This window comes from Sinocyclocheilus anshuiensis, unplaced genomic scaffold (genome assembly GCF_001515605.1).
Source record: "Sinocyclocheilus anshuiensis isolate Anshui unplaced genomic scaffold, SAMN03320099.WGS_v1.1 scaffold457, whole genome shotgun sequence".
NCBI lineage: Eukaryota > Metazoa > Chordata > Actinopteri > Cypriniformes > Cyprinidae > Sinocyclocheilus > Sinocyclocheilus anshuiensis.
The window spans coordinates 4430368-4442436 of NW_015537939.1; the positions used below are offsets into that span (position 1 = coordinate 4430368).

At 36.7% G+C, this 12069-nt stretch overlaps 1 long non-coding RNA gene across 1 annotated transcript; it reads right to left on the bottom strand.

Annotated features, from left to right (window-relative positions):
* Positions 1 to 420: 420 nt before the first annotated feature.
* On the bottom strand, positions 421 to 10430 carry LOC107663063 (uncharacterized). The gene is made up of 6 exons (XR_001631283.1): positions 10406 to 10430; positions 8285 to 8356; positions 7768 to 7884; positions 6805 to 6963; positions 805 to 918; positions 421 to 640 (listed from the first exon to the last, which is right to left on the bottom strand). It is a non-coding gene; the product is annotated as an uncharacterized LOC107663063 (long non-coding RNA).
* Between the last annotated feature and the right edge of the window lie 1639 nt (positions 10431 to 12069).

A 12069-nucleotide genomic window follows, 5' to 3' on the forward strand; every position in this document is an offset into this window, starting at 1 on the left:
ATTAAAATAGAAAACAGTTATTTTAAATTGTAATAATATTTAATGTTTTTACTGTATTTTTAATGAAATTAATGCAGCTTTGGTGAGCAAAACCATTAAAAATACTGTAATAATATCCTTGTATAAAATAAACAAGCCTTTCTATAGTGTATAGAATAATTTTAAATAGATTATCTTTGTAGAAAGCCATTATACCATAACTGACACATAAAACATAATTTAAAAAGTCACAAAATTACTGACATCATTTTATCCTCCACAGACACAACATGGGCCTGTTAGTACTTTGTCCATCAAATTTCCTTCAGTCCACTCCAGCAGTTAACGCAGTGGTACATAAAAATTACCCTCAACAACAGAGTATGTAGTCAGCCATTACTGTTTAACTAAAAAAAAAAAAAATCAGCCGCCAAAGTGGGAAAGCGCTGAACCCTCAAAAGTTTAATTCACCCAGCGCAGCGCCTCGCCTCGCTCCTCTCCTCCCCTCCCATCCCGCTGGCTGCTTTGGGGAGGGTAATGGTTTGGGCAGGCATTTAGCTAGCTGATAAATGATGAGTGTAGTTTTTGGTGCTCAGGATCCAGGAGATGTGTTTGTTCTGTACTCCTCCGTTCATGTGTGTGTGCGCGCTCAAACTGCATGCTGGGAGTTATTGAGTCACAGCACATGGAAAGACACAAAAAGGAGGCGGAGGGGGGATATAGAGGGGTGGAAAAAGGGAACAGGGGTCAACAAAGAGCAAATATTAGAAAAGGACAAGTGAAATAGAGGATATGAAGGGAAATAAAAAAAAAAGTGAGATTTACCAGTTTTCCACTAAAAAAATGGTGCGAGTGACCGCAAACCTCTCTCAAAACTGGCCCACTTTCCTTTGACTTGAGATTCAAGTGATGAAGGAACTGACTACTGTACTCCATGACCTGACCAAAAACAAACATAGCACATCATTTATCATATAACAAATCATTTATTTGATAATATACTGCATGATATATTATAAATAGAAAAAAAATTGAAAACCTGTACCATTAGAGGTTTGTACACTTGTACCTTACATCTGTACAAAGTATGTTATAAATATTAGCACATATACATATCATTTAAAAATATATTTAAAATATTTTACTTCAAATTCATACAATTAATACATGTAAAAATAATTGTATCTTTTGCTTATCGCTTTGTACCTTTTCTACCTTAGTAATAAATGCATATTTATATGTACATGCTGTATTTTTAAATAATTTACACCATTTTTTTTTTTTTACATATTTAAAAGTCATATAATACCTGTGCTATTTGTAAATAAATTCAAAGCTAAATTAAAGAAACAGGCTGGATGGCAACTAAAGGCATGCTGCATTGGACACTTGATGTGTTGACAGTCAAAAAAATGTGTTTTGTATCATCTATTTTCATTTGCATTTAGTTTTGAAAACTGTATTTGGTGAGGACACTGGGTTAAAAAAAACAAGTTAACGGGTTCAATGCAGAGCCAGAACCAGCATTTTTCTGTCAGCAATGCACAGAATGACTTCAGATTGAGTGCTGGCGCCTGCAAAAAGAGGTAAAAGAGAAAAGAAGACCGATAAAAGAGAAGTGTAGAAAAAAGAGAGAGAGGGCAGGTGGGGGGTTATTGGGCCAGTGGGTGGAGATCAATTTCCCAACAGCCAATCAGTCAAACAGCTCTACCCTATTCTGCTGATTGCACACTTTCAGCTCAAGTCAACCCATTTCCAACTTCCAAGTGTGTGTGTGTGTGCCGGGCACTCATAACTACAGGTCTGCAGCGAGCGAGGATCTGTCACGATGCTTTATTTCCTGAGCCGGTTAGCCAAGAAAGGGACAGCGAGAGAGAAAGATAGAGAGAGGGAGCTCTCAGGTGAGGGGAACCAGGTCCACCAGCGTTCGCTCTGGTAGAGGGAGGTGGCAGAAAGCCGGTTGTGTCAATGCATTATGCATTAGAGTCTGCGCTCGACTGACAGCCCCGCTGCCGCCCTCGGCTCTAACAGGGCCACCGCTAATCAAAGACGACACATCCAAATGTCCAGACACACACACACAGAAATTTACTAATCAAAAAGTGTATTTCCTAGAGGCTATCTCCCAGGAGAAATCCGGCAGGGAGAAATTGGAATAATTTATTAGCTTACAAGTTTTGGTTGACAGTTAGCCTGGGGCTATTTATCTCAGTAATAGAGAACGTCTCCAATGTGGCAAAATTGACCAAATCAAACAGCTTTGATCAGAAAATGAATGTGGCAAGCTTGTCTGTCTTCACGCACCTCTCGAGAAAAGCAGGAAACAAACAAATCCAAAAAAAAAACAAAAAAAACAAGGTAGACAGGGAAGGAGAGAAACAGAAAGAGGCTAGGCTATATAAACAGATTCACACATTTTCAAGGGAAAAAAACTGTATGTGAGGACAAATTAGTTAAATGCATTTTATGACCACAAGGAATATTACACCAGGCCTTGGTGGTGCCGTGACCCGGCTATATTTATTTCAACCCGTCATTTAATTTGATTTGCTCAATCTCTCATAAATCTCATCATATGTCAAGACTCAGCATGTTCTATAAGTGTAAAATCACCACTACTTTTTAATACATTTTACAAAAAATAGCTTAAGGCGTGCATACTGTACCTTCTGGTCATACTGCAAGAAAGTGATGTTCTTCTTTAGTATATTTGTTTTTGCAGTGCAAATGTCTATTTTGTTCAGTTTCTCAGAAAACAAGTCTTTGCATTGGAAGACAAGACAAAAATACTGAGGAAAACATGCATTTGTGCGTGCAACATTTAATACCATTTCTTTAAGAATTTAAGACTTTCTGTTCTGATTTAAGACCTTTTAAGTCTTTAATTTGTGGATGAGTAAATTAAGACTTTTTAAGACCTGCATTTGTACTCAGAAACTGCTAGTCAATTTTACAATTTGGTACAAAGAAACAGCAAATAACACTGAAAGAACTGAAATTTTGAAATAGAAAGACTGAAATTGTATTTTCTTGTAAAACGTCCTCCAGTAATCTTCAAAAAGTAATTATTTGCAGTGTATGTAAGCTTTTTTTGATTGCAAATCTCTCACTACAAAGAATTAGTTTTGAAGTTTTGAATAAATATTAATACTGCCACTCGTTTTAAAGGATGTCCATGAACCGTTCGGACAGAAAACAGCATGTGACAACCTTCAGACACACGCCACAGGCTTCACTTGTGAGGGACGCGCGGAGCAAAGGGGAACAAATTCGGGTTGAGCACCACAACAAACCGCCATGGCAACGGCTTTTGACAACATCACACCCAGCCTCTATACACGGCAGACAGACACGCTCATTTGCGTGGGAGATTGACGGTTCAAAGGGTCTTGATTTTGACACTGAAAAGGAACAAATATTCTCACATGTTGATCTAGTTTAATTAGAGCTGCGTGCTTTGATGCATGCTTGTCAAGGGCTGCTTGATGTTGCATCAAGTGAAGTTCAATGCGTCTCACTCAAGATGACCATGCACGCATTGACAGAAGAGAAGTTTGTGTGGGCCTGCCTTTGGAATGCAACATGCAAACAACCTTCATGCAAGGACGCTTCATCTGCGTTTGACATAGCTAACCTGCTCCAAACATTATTTGCTTTGAATTTGGAACAAAATTGTAATGTCCTATCGTCACTCTTCAAAATAAAGGTACTTCAATGGTTTTAGCTTAAGCCATTGTTGATTAAAATTGCTAAATAGTTATAATATGTTGTATAAAGTTACAAAATTATTTTCTGCTAACCATTCAAAAGTTTGGAGTTGTAAGACTTTTTAAATGATTTTGAAAGAATATGCTCACCAAGGCTGTATTTATTTGATCAAAAAATACAGTAAAAAGTGTAGTATTGTGAAATATTATTACAATTTAAAATAACTGTTTTCTATTTCAATATGTTTTAAGATGTAATTTATTTCTGTGAGGCAAAGCTGAATTTCCAGAATCATTACGCCAGTCTTCAGTGTTATATGATTCTTCAGAAATCATTCTAATATCCTGATTTGATGCTCAAAATGTTGAAAACAGTTGTGCTGCTTTATATTTTTGAGGGAAAATAAGTTTTTTTTTCTTCATTTTTTCAAGATTCTTTGATGAACAGAAAATGCAAAAGGACATCATTTAATTAAATAGAAATCTTTTGTAACATTATAAATGTCTTTCCTGTCACTTTGCATCAAATTCATGCGTCCTTACTGAATAAAAGTATTAATTTCTTTCCAAAAACAATCTTACTGACCCCAAACCTTTTACTGGTACGTGTGCACTGGAACATGTTTATGAATGCAGTTCATTACAGGCCCCTCACGCCGCCAGCAGAGTGAAATTTTTCACCTCGTGCAGACTGCTTTTTAAACTACATTTGGACTCGTGCCGACAATTACCTCCTCAAAGTCTCTAAAGTACCAAAGCTCTGCCTAATTAGTATGCATTATCAATTAACGGCCTTAATAGGCGGCAGATTGATCACATCCCCCTGTTTCAGGGGCCGAACTGAGGCAAAAGCTGGAATGAAAATTCCCTCGCCCGCTCTCACTCACGAAAAAGCAACTAAAACGGCCATGATGTAGAACAACTCGACTGCTGTAAACACTTCTGCAATAAAGTACATCAGGAACAACAACAGTAGGCCTACAACTACTACTAAAGTTAATGACAATAATAATAAACCCTTCTGGAAAACAAAAAAAACTAAAACAGCTTAAACCTGTCTAAAATGGTTTAGCTGGTCTTTCAGCCTGGTCAAACAGCTCTAACAGATGGTGTTCCTGCCTGACCAGCTGAGATGTGCTCAAACCATCAAAACAGACCGGCCTGACCAGGGGAGAAAAAAAGGCAAGTTTAAATGATAAATAAAAACAACAACAAAGCTAATAAAATATATATATAAAAAAAACTAAAAATAAATAAAGCTAAAAATTATTAAATTCAACAAATGAAAATCGGTCTGAAATACTTCAATGAGAGCAGTATTAAACGCACACTCAACTAAAATCGCATTTGATCCAAAGTGCGGCCATTCATCAGCCAAACGAGCCTCATGTTTCCAGCATACATTCATTTTCAGGACATTGTTTAATTGTACTGTTTTACATAAAAGTCGCTGAGTGGAGGAAGAGAGTGTGATTTTCACTTACTCTCACCAAACTGTGTCCTCGTTCATCACTCGAACTCATCAGAACTCTCATGGAGAGCTGTTTTCATTAGAAGAAACAACAAAATAGAGATGCTGATGGCGTGTGGTGTTGGTGAAGATTGATTGACTGATGCATTGATGGAAACGATTCACAGAAGATCTGAAAGCAAAAGACAATAGAAATGTGACATTAAACATCCTAAAATTAAACATGTCTGCAGGAATACAAGAAACAGATTTTCTTTCTGAATATCACAAAAAATGCTGTGGTTACAAAACATACATATGACAGCATTATTCCAATGAGCCCACTATAAAAATAATATTAATTCATAATACAATTTAAAATAACTGTTTTCTATTTCAATATGTTTTAAGATGTAATTTATTTCTGTGAGGCAAAGCTGAATTTCCAGAATCATTACGCCAGTCTTCAGTGTTATATGATTCTTCAGAAATCATTCTAATATCCTGATTTGATGCTCAAAATGTTGAAAACAGTTGTGCTGCTTTATATTTTTGAGGGAAAATAAGTTTTTTTTTCTTCATTTTTTCAAGATTCTTTGATGAACAGAAAATGCAAAAGGACATCATTTAATTAAATAGAAATCTTTTGTAACATTATAAATGTCTTTCCTGTCACTTTGCATCAAATTCATGCGTCCTTACTGAATAAAAGTATTAATTTCTTTCCAAAAACAATCTTACTGACCCCAAACCTTTTACTGGTACGTGTGCACTGGAACATGTTTATGAATGCAGTTCATTACAGGCCCCTCACGCCGCCAGCAGAGTGAAATTTTTCACCTCGTGCAGACTGCTTTTTAAACTACATTTGGACTCGTGCCGACAATTACCTCCTCAAAGTCTCTAAAGTACCAAAGCTCTGCCTAATTAGTATGCATTATCAATTAACGGCCTTAATAGGCGGCAGATTGATCACATCCCCCTGTTTCAGGGGCCGAACTGAGGCAAAAGCTGGAATGAAAATTCCCTCGCCCGCTCTCACTCACGAAAAAGCAACTAAAACGGCCATGATGTAGAACAACTCGACTGCTGTAAACACTTCTGCAATAAAGTACATCAGGAACAACAACAGTAGGCCTACAACTACTACTAAAGTTAATGACAATAATAATAAACCCTTCTGGAAAACAAAAAAAACTAAAACAGCTTAAACCTGTCTAAAATGGTTTAGCTGGTCTTTCAGCCTGGTCAAACAGCTCTAACAGATGGTGTTCCTGCCTGACCAGCTGAGAATTGCTCAAACCCCCTCTTAAACCATCAAAACAGACCAGCCTAAGCAGTGAAAACTGCTAAACCATTTTTTGGGAGGAAAAAAGGCAAGTTTTAATGACACATAAAAACAACAACAAAGCTAATAAAATATTTAAAAAATCTAAAAATAAATAAAGCTAAAAATAAATAAATACATGAAATTCAGTTTGAAATACTTCAATGAGAGCAGTATTAAACGCACACTCAACTAAAATCGCGTTTGATCCAAAGTGCGGCCATTCATCAGCCAAACGAGCCTCATGTTTCCAGCATACATTCATTTTCAGGACATTGTTTAATTGTACTGTTTTACATAAAAGTCGCTGAGTGGAGGAAGAGAGTGTGATTTTCACTTACTCTCACCAAACTGTGTCCTCGTTCATCACTCGAACTCATCAGAACTCTCATGGAGAGCCGCTTCCATTAGAAGAAACAACAAAATGGAGTTGCTGATGGCGTGTGGTGTTGGTGAAGATTGATTGACTGATGCATTGATGGAAACGATTCACAGAAGATCTGAAAGCAAAAGACAATAGAAATGTGACATTAAACATCCTAAAATTAAACATGTCTGCAGGAATACAAGAAACAGATTTTCTTTCTGAATATCACAAAAAATGCTGTGGTTACAAAACATACATATGACAGCATTATTCCAATGAGCCCACTATAAAAATAATATTAATTCATAAAAAAGCCTATATCAGTCTTCCGCATTTTAGTTGCACAGGCATGAAATCATAACTAAGTCTTCATAACCTATTTATATTTGATTAATTCTGGACTTATTTTCATCTACACTCTGTGGCCTACATTATGCCACATGATATGCAGGTCAATATTGTGAGTTACTGAGATTGTCACTGGTCATTAAATTAAAGTTAGACAAATGATGCTCTTAGTGAACAAATTTTCAGCAAAACAACCAGTTTAACCATTTTTATTTTGGAACAGAGATGTATTTTAAACTAGACTGCTCATTTTTTATTATATCAGGCATCCTTGTTTGTCATTGACCCATTATATTTATTGTAATATTTACAACCTTTTGTTTTCTATACAGGTTTAAAGACTGTTTGAAGGTGTTGAAATGTAAAAGAGCCTTGCAGGTCTACCTCCACCGCCCTGTTTGAGCCTGCAAAGTTTTAATCTGTATAAATTAATGCATTAAATTGTTTGCTTATTTGAATAAACACCGTTACAAATCATTAGATGAATTACTTGGCCTGCTGATTACAACTTATGCATCAAAATGCACTTAATTTTCATTAGGAGGTATAAAATTAGATGATTATTATATTAATTAAGATGATTACAAACAATTATCCTTTGCAAGCACCCGCGGTCCTGCAAACTAGGTCAGTCTGATGAAGTATTATTTCTGCACCGAGCCATTTCTCCTGGCCTTCGTTCAGCATGGAAATCCGGAATAAAAGCCTGTAAGGGCAGACAAAGCGATGGTCAGATATTTTCTTTGTTTCAGCGGTCATAGGGCCACTGATGTTGGGTTGTTTCCAAGCATGAGAACAGGGTGCTGAATCCATTATGTGGCTATAGGGCCACAGACATGCGACTGATGTCCGAGTATTTCACGGCGCGTAATACACTGGGCAGAATGTGCTGAGAATTCAGGGAAACTGTGGAATTGAAGAGTCACAAATAATAAGCGTCACCGGGACAGTGACCGGAGAGAATGGCTTTCCTTTATATCTGTCTGAGAGCAAGCAATCTAGCACCAAAGAAAACAACAGCACCATATAGGACTCACTGGCTATGATCTAAATGACAAAAGAGTATGCAAATTAAATTAGGATTTATATAAAATGCATAAACTCACCTCATACATTACAAAGGTCAGATGCCTTGCAGAAGAATGTAGGTTTAGTGACGCAAACGCAGATTTTAAGATCTAGGATAAAAGACACCAAACAATTATAGGTCTGTATATAGTGTGTAAAAAGATTTGAGCAAAATTATCTTGAGTGAAAAGAAAAAGTAACTCAACTTGCCAAACTTCCAGTTACTGTTATTGTAAATACTGTTAAACCAAAAAATAATCTCTTTTAAAAGTTTCCTGTTTTGTTTTAATTCTCATCAGTGAAAAACTTTGTTTAGGCAATTTGCATTTTGTCTTATAGGCCTATGTCTTATTAAAGCAATACATTGAAATTACTTCAATCAAGATTCAGATGTACTGTTTAGAGCATTATGAATTAAGTTGTCATTAGATCATTCCTGATTTAGGTTTATATGACTCTCAACGTGTTAAAAAAACTCTTCAGTGCAATCTTTGCAAGAAAGCATAAGCATCTAAGCAAAGATAGTAAGTGCAACAGATTCATACAGACCCAGATCTTTGATCTTTTAACGCACAATCTTCAATTAGGATAATCTATCAATCATAAAAATGCGCTTTTTGCATCACCACACAATAACTAATAGTAATGGCAAAAACAACTAGGCCTACACTTCATAAATAAAGTAAAACAATAACGCTGTAACATTATACTTCATGCTGCAATGCATTCTGGGAACTCACAAACCTTGAACAAAACAGAAATATCGAGCATTATGAAATGATTTGTGCATATATCTCTTTTAGTTGGGACAGCATTTGGAGGAATACTGTTGTTCTAAAATGTGTTTTACATCAAAGGTTATTCATAATTCTTATTAGGCCTATAGCCTAGCGCTATAAATGCAATGGATAAAATGCAAGTGCTTAATCGCTGCATAGCAGTGTGGTATTTCGGCATGGTAGATTTTATATAGGGACAGAATTTGGCTTCTGCATGTCTGATGTTTCATAAAGCAAGACCACAATCCCCACTACAACCCCCACACACCTATGCACACGCTAGAGCCTGTAGCTGCATTTCAAGCCTGTTCTCAGCACGCTGATGTATATTTCATTGTCCACGGCTTAATTTTGATTTATCGTCCGTCCATAAATTAGAAAAATATGTTTTAGAATTCCATCTTGCGGAAAAGCTGCGCGTGATGCCGGGGGATTGGACGATATTTAAGATGTCAGAGATACATATTGGATTAGCGCGCTTTGTTCGCGCGCCATAGCAGGTGTTTAATCACGGCTGATGCGCGCGCTGAAATGCGTTAGGACAGGAACGGGAGCCGCGTTCCCCGGGACTGCGATAAATCACAGCCGAAAGCAACTAACATGTCCCCTCCCCACCTACTCAAACACACACACACACACACACACACACAGCAGGTTTGTTTTTGTGAAAAGTGGGGACATCCCATAGGCGTAATGGTTTTTCTACTGTACAGACCGTATATTCTATTGCCCTACACCAACCCTACCCCTAAACCTACCCCTCACAGGAAACTTTGTGCTATTTCAGGTTTTCAATACACTCCATTCTGTGTGATTTATAAACGTTTTGAAAAGTGGGGACATGGGGTAATGTCCTGAAAAGTCACCTTCTCCTTGTAATACCTATGTCATACCTTTGTCATTATACAAATTTATGTCCTCATTTGTCACAAAAACGCGCACACACACACACACACAAGTCTTCCAACAATCATACAGCTAATCCTAAACGCGAGTGCATGTACGTTTTCTCGATTGCGCTCGTCACACAAGGCAACAGTCACCTAATGATTAATTTGAGTTGTTAATCGATCTTTAAAGTGTTTAATCCTTTGCGGTATATTAATTTGATAAGTTAAAACTTAATACCTCTCAGAAGAACCACTTTTTAAAAAGAAATTCCTGTCAGTATTTTCTGTCGAGATTCTCGCGCAACCAAACTGTAGGCTATTTGGCGCCAATCAACAAAAATAATTGTGATATAAATCGTTTTATATACCTGTGATATAAAAGTAATATTGTGTTAAACAACGACGTTATTCATGTTTTGTTGATGTAGGCCCTACGTATACGATATACGCACTCTAACGAAAAGCGCTCAAGCGGCGTTCTGTCGGTTACTTCCTCAGGTGAATGCGACTTCCGGTTCCTGAAATGATCGAAAACGCGGTTGAAATGTAGGCTATATGTATTTATATGTGAAAATAGATAATTGTAAATAGAATTGTATGCAAATAGAGTTCATTCAGCCAAATGTTTTAAAAAAGCCTAGGCTACTATTTCAAATACTATTTCAGTCTTTCTACTTTACAATGTTTACTTGCCGTTTCTTTGTCAATAGGCTAATTGAACATTTCTACACCATTTGATACATAAAGGTGACACTAAAAAGTGTTTATTAGAAAGACCGTTTAGAACTTTCCACAAATAGCCTACTGTACAAAATCTGACAATATATTTATATATGGAAACATATCATTTTCACTGAATTACCTATCATCTCTATGCACAGTTGTGTGCAGTAAAAAAGCAGTTAATTTGCCTACCTTAAAATTGCTGCCTTAAATTGGTAAGATAACAGTTACAACCTGCAGTGATGAGTTAATTACACTTTTTGACCGCTTTGAATATAATTGTGATGATGAAAATCAAGCTGATATTCTGAAAACCTCATATAATCAGGTCGAAATGAGAGAAATTACTGTGACAATTTAAAAAGTTAAATGGATTGAAACAAGGATATTATAACAATGGAAACATTGCATGGTGTGTGTACGAGAGAGAGAGCTGAAAACCTCATATAATCAGGTCGAAATGAGAGAAATTTAAAATTTAAACAATTTAAAAAGTTAAATGGATTGAAACAAGGATATTATAACAATGGAAACATTGCATGGTGTGTGTACGAGAGAGAGAGAGAGAGAGAGAGAGGGAGAGAGAGAGAGAGAGAGAGAGACGACAACGTTTAGGAGAGCAAACATTTTCAAGGTCATCCGGTGAACTGGAACGAGCTCAGAGAGATGCATGGCGAAAACGGCGCATTTTGACACAAGCGCAAGGTTTGATTAAAAGGTAAAGTAATGGGTTTAAACACACGCCACGCGCGTGGCGCGCCAGACTCTGTTGGCTTTTCGCAAATTACTTAACGGTGCAGTGATGGAAATAAGATTGTAATGTTTGGTAATGGAAAAGAAAGCCCCATATTCTTTTTCGGGCCTTCTTGTTTTCTGACATACACAAAATAAATTACCCAGGCTAATAGGCATGGCGCGTGGAATTTTTCCCCGCACCTTCTGAGGGAATTCAAACGTGTTCCTAGCGGTTTCATTTTACATTCGTTATCTCACGCAATATTGGTTGAAATGATGAAACATCAAACACCTAATGTAACATTAACAGTACTGACTGCTGAGACAAATAGCTCACACGAAAAAGCCCCAAAAGTAACTCAACCTTGAACATAGTGCCTCTGCTGCCTGCGTGAATGCGACTTCCGGTTCCTGAAATGATCGAAAACGCAGTTGAAATGTAGGCTATATGTATTTATATGTGAAAATAGATAATTGTAAATAGAATTGTATGCAAATAGAGTTCATTCAGCCAAATGTTTTAAAAAAGCCTAGGCTACTATTTCAAATACTATTTCAGTCTTTCTACTTTACAATGTTTACTTGCCGTTTCTTTGTCAATAGGCTAATTGAACATTTCTACACCATTTGATACATAAAGGTGACACTAAAAAGTGTTTATTAGAAAGACCGTTTAGAACTTTCCACAAATAGCCT